The sequence below is a fragment of the Rhinolophus ferrumequinum genome, chromosome X (genome assembly GCF_004115265.2).
Source record: "Rhinolophus ferrumequinum isolate MPI-CBG mRhiFer1 chromosome X, mRhiFer1_v1.p, whole genome shotgun sequence".
NCBI lineage: Eukaryota > Metazoa > Chordata > Mammalia > Chiroptera > Rhinolophidae > Rhinolophus > Rhinolophus ferrumequinum.
This window is the reverse complement of record NC_046284.1, coordinates 48,778,690-48,784,468: the sequence shown is the minus strand read 5'-3', so window position 1 is coordinate 48,784,468 and position 5,779 is coordinate 48,778,690.

The following is a 5,779-nucleotide window of genomic DNA, read 5'->3' as shown; positions in this document are numbered from 1 at the left end:
AGGGGAAAACCTCATCAGTAGAACGCATGAGGAGGCAAATTTCGGCTCAGGATCAGAAAGCTCTATCTAAGGATACAAAATACCCATAAATGGAATGGGCTGCCTTGCAAAACAGTAAACTCTGTCACTGGAAACTATCAGAGACTGGGAGAATGTCGAAAAGATTTCTACTTTAAGTGTGAGGTTAAAATAGTTGATATCTAAGAATATTTCCAACTCAGATCTATGTTTTGTAGCCCCATGACTATATTCTCAGATAGCTGACATACCCACCTAGCCGGTTTGCCTTCTTCTCCACCTTAAACACTATTACAGTGTTGTCAGACTAATTTTTCTACTCATATTTTCTTTGCCACTCCTCTCTCTCTCTCTCTCTCTCTATCTCTCTCTCTCCCCCCACCCCCCTCGGTTTCTCCCTCCTCCTCTCACACCTCCCCTCCCCTCCTCTCTCCCTTATCCCCCCATAAACACACACACACACACACACACACACACAATTGATGGATTTCACTGTGTGCTGGGCATTTTTTCTAAACACTGTATGTATACACACACAAACACGCATACTTTATATATGGCTGCTTCTTATCTCCTGCATTGGGTCCAAATCTTTTTTCTAAGGTTTTGTACCTCCTGCTATATGAATTCCTGCCTCTTGCCAACTTTGTTTTTCCCTCTTCTCAAAATATATTCTGCACTATTAAAGACATCATAGATATGTCAAACTCATATTTTTACTGCATGCCTTTGTTTCTATTGTACATCTTCCTGAAATTCTCCCAATCCTTTTCTCCATAAAGTGAAATGCTACTCATCTTTCAAGGCCAAGTTCCAGCCCATCTTTTACCTGGACTTTCTTTGGCTATTACAGCCAACTGTGTCTCATGTTTCTCTGAATTTGTAAATATAGCACTGTCATATTTTCAATCTCTAAGTGTATGCAATCCACAGTTTTCCAAACGAGGAAATGATAATGCCCCCAAATAAAGGACTTGTCCAAGCTAACACAGCAAATGAGTAGCAGAGTCAGAAAGAGAACTCCAACCTTTCTGTTCTTACTCTGAGTGTCTTAGCATGTAATTGTTTTATATCTGTTCATTTCATCTCAGGTGGATTCTAAACTCATGGAGGATAAGACTGCTCCATTTTTAAAATTTTATTTGCATCTTCAGAGAATTTACCACTTTGTTAGTTACTGCTCAGTAAGCTCTTGTTGGTTGATTGAGTCTACTTGGAAAGTTTTATTGAGCACCTTCTCTGCCAGAAACTGTTCTAGTCACTAGGATACTGAAGGGAACAAAACAAATACAAATGCATGCCCCCAAAGAGCTTACACTTTAATGGATGGCCAATAAACTCCTAGAAAAAGTAAGATTTGAAATAATAGTTTATTTGATTTGCCCATCTATAAAATTTATTACATACCACCAAAATAACCTGAACTAAACAACACTGACCTTACCAATTGGAACATTTTTGGAAACTAGATGTTTCCCCTCTCCTTTAACATACCTATTAGAAGGCTCATCTTCCATGCCTGTGTGAATGTAAGTATGTCCTGGAAGCTTCTAGTCTTATCCATTCTAATTAGATCCAAACCAAGGTGACTACCACTAAGGCAGAATGACTGAATTTGGCTGTCCAAAGCCCCATTTTCCCAGTGAGCTATGTTCTTTGCTTTACACCTTTAAATTAAAATCTAACCACCTAACTTTTAAGGCTAGAGATGTTATTTTATGTCATCAATGATCAGAAATTGCTAATCAACATGAAATTTGAAATCAATAAGTAGATATTAAGTACCTATTATACCCTGAGCATTGTGTGTATAAGGTATAAATCACGGCCCCTGCTTTCATGATGCTAGACAAGGAATAAAATGTACCAAGTGTGAAATATAAACACTTTATACATAACCCCGCACTAAATCAAGCATATGCATAGGGAATAGTAGTACCGTGTTTCCCCGAAAATAAGACCAGGTCTTATATTAATTTTTGCTCCAAAAGACACATTAGGGCTTATGTTCAGGGGATGTCATCCTGAAAAATCATGTTAGGGCTTATTTTCTGGTTAGGTCTTATTTTCGGGGAAACACGGTAGGGAAGAAGGTGACTTAAGGGCAGAAATGAGAGCTCCAGGTTGACAAAACCTGAAAATGTCCCAATTCTGATATTGTGCCTCAATGGATGAAACCCTGTTTCTGAGAAAGTAGCTGAAGAAGTTGAAGGAGTTCTTTTTCTCCCCACTTTTCACTCCCCCCACAGACCAATGCAGACTATGGAATGTAAGTCCACAAACCGCCACATCTCCACTCTTTACCTTGTGAGGAGGCCAAAAATGTTTAGCTATGTCAGTGAGTCCAATAGCCAAACCTCATATTTTTATGCATAAATAATTGGGAGTATGTGTAACACTCTGTCCTCAGGGTTTTCAGGGACTGGGAGGGTGTAAATCATCGTAGAGTGCTGAATAAATGCAGATTGATAAAGAAATGTACACAGGTTTACACATATAAATTCACTGATATTAATATGCTGGAACATTTTCTCCAGCAACCTACAAATAACAACTGGACCTCAAATATTTGAAAAAGATTTATAAGTCCAGCAACAGTTCCTTTGCTGTTTCTCCTTTAAGGAGCTACAACTGGTGATTTTTATGTGACTCCTAACAGCTCAGCTAGTAGTCTGTAAGTTCCAGCAGCTTGAATAAGGAGACTCAAACTTAAGGTGTGAGGATGCAATCCCCAAAACAGTATTTACAATGCAGAAACTTCTAGTCTCATTTCATGAGAACTCCCTAAAGAAAGAGAAAACTCCTCTTGAGAAGAAACTTCTTTTGGGGCCAGAGACACTTATTTTATTCTCTGAAGAGTTTTCTTAAAGCAGATATGTCTAGGTTTATTTACAATGATAGTTCTGAACGTATTTTTGGCTCATGGACCATGCTGAGAATCTGGTGGAATTTATAAATCCTATGCCGCAGGAAAAAAATGCACACGTATACAAATGTACCTAAGTTTGCTCAGCTCACAATCTTAGAGGGTTCATGTATTTCCAGAAGGCTGTCAGTGGGTGCTATTAACATCAGTGCTTCCCAAATTAGGAGTGCCTCCTCTAGAAGTTGAAAACTGAACATAGGATGAAGGATGCATTAGAAGAGAAAGGGTAGGAGATATAACTTAACACTTTCAAGTGAAACAAAAAAAATCAAATAATGTAAGCAACCTAGAATTATAACTGTGATAGCCCCATCCCAGAGACAAAACAAAACAAAAAAAGATAATGAGAGTAATTGTCACAAACTGAGCATTTTACTTTTCAAATATAAAAGCAGAATATGCTTAAAGATATCCTTGCAGAATGTAGAAACTGTGACCCTTGGCTGCTATCATTTTTTTTTCTACTTTTCCTGCCAAACAAGTGTTATGAAAGAATATCTCCAGGCATTCACTCTACCCTGAGGGTTAAAAACATGTACAGGATGGAAACTGGCAGAGCGCTGCTGTTGGCAGACCCATCTGCCTTGCTAAATCTTCTAGAGACCTTCAAGGCCTCTAGGGATGAGAGAGTTGTCTTTTTTAGAGAAAATCAGGCCACAAAAAGGGTCCAAGTCTTCATAACAATTGAGCCATGGGAGCAGATACAAGGAGAATAAAAGTCCTTCAGTGTGTAGATCCCATGGTCTCAGAATGCTGTATTTTACATTAAGAGAATCTACTGGAAATACTCTTGCCAGCACAAATAATCAGGAACCTTTCTCAACTGAAGAAGCTGGGAACAAAACAGAGACATTATATCTTGGGAGGAGACAGATGATTGAGGCTTTCAGATAGGATTCCTCGGGGCTAAAATTCTCAAAAGGAGTTATATGGCAACTGAAATCCCCTCAGATATCACCAGGTTTCCAAGGATCTTTTCACTATTCTCCTGTCTCCAGGAAAAGCAACATCATACTGTCTTTTGTAAAATTAAGTGTCTCAACATACTTTTATGAGTTGCTCTTATAGGCCCTGCACTTTTCTAAGTAGAAAGAATACAACAGACAGCATAATGAATAAGGTTTATATTTTTAAGGAACTCACAGCCCAGTCTAGTAGGGAAAATAAAAATGCAAGCATGTAATTATAATTGTGTCCTAAGTGAATTAATAGAAGTATATACAGGATATTTGGTAGAGCAGAGAAAGGAGAAACTAAATCTTCTTAAGGAAGCGACACTCTGAATTAGGTCTTGAAAGAAGAATGGAAGTTTGCTAAGTGACCAAGTGGAAGAAGGACATTCCAAGCAAAGATTATAGAAAATAAAGAGAACAAGAAATAAAATAGCATGCATGTTTAGAGAAATGCAAACAAGATACTGTTACTGGAGTATATAACATGTGACAAGTTAAACAGAAGAAAGTTAGTGTTTCAGTCAGATCCATTGATTTTTCTTTTTTTTTTAAATTTTTCACTTAGAGTTGACATTCAATATTATTTTATATTAGTTTCAGGCATACAGCATTGTGGTTAGAAATTTACATACTTTACAAAGTGATCCCCCCAATAAGTGTAGTACCCACCTGGCACTATATATAATTATTATGATATTATTGACTATATTACCTACACTATACTTTACATCCCTGTGACTATTTTGTAACTACCAATTTGTACTTCTTAATCCCTTCACCTTTTTCACCCAGTTCCCTAACCCCCTTCCATCTGGCAACTATCTGTGTCTATATAGACCCATTGATTTTCAGTGGCCATTATTGATGACACCCAACAGATCTATAATAAAAGACTAAGTTGACCTTAAGAAGCCTTTTAACTTGATATTGGGGTTGTCAAATGGCTAACACCACTTTTTTAAAATATATACATTATTATACTGAGCAAAATAAGTCAGATAGAAAAAGTCGAGAACCACATGATTTCACTGATATGTGGTATATAAAACTGAAAACAACTAAAGAACAAGACAAACAAATGAAGAAACAAAAACTCATAGACACATACAATAGTTTAGTGGTTACCAGAGGGTAAGGGGGGTGAGGGAGGTGGTAGATGAGGGTAAAGGGGATCAAATATATGGTGATGGAAAGAGAACTGACTCTGGGTGGTGAACACACAATGGGATTTATAGATGATGTAATACAAATTGTACACCTGAAATCTATGTAACTTTACTAACAAATATATAATATATATGTATTTACCTCAAAAAGATATTTTCTGTATCTTCTGCTATCTAATCCCAATTCATTTCAGAGTGCAAAATGTGAATATCACTGCTGAAACACAGATTTCCACAAAAGCAGCACGAATAGTGACTGCTTACTTCCTATGCAAGAAGTCAGTAGAGTTCCTTGCTAAACCAATAAGAGAAAATGTTTTTTTTTTAACATTTTTGAGGTGAAATTCATGTAACATAAAATTAACCATTTAAAGTGTACGATTCAGTGGCATTTAGTACATTTAGAATATTATGCCACCAGCACCTTTATCTGGTTCCAAAACATTTTCATCACCTCGAAGAAAAACTCCACACCTGCTAAGTAGTCACTCCTTATCCCCTACTCCCCCCAGTCCTTGGCAATCACAGTCTGCTTCCTGTCTCTATGTTTGTGCCTATTCTGGATATTTCATTAAAATGGAACCATTCAATATGCGACCTTCTGCATATGGCATATTTCACTTAGCATCAAATTTTTGAGGCTCATCAATGTTGTAGCATGTATCAGTACACGTCTCTTCTTTAATGGCTGAATAATACTCCATTATATGGGTATA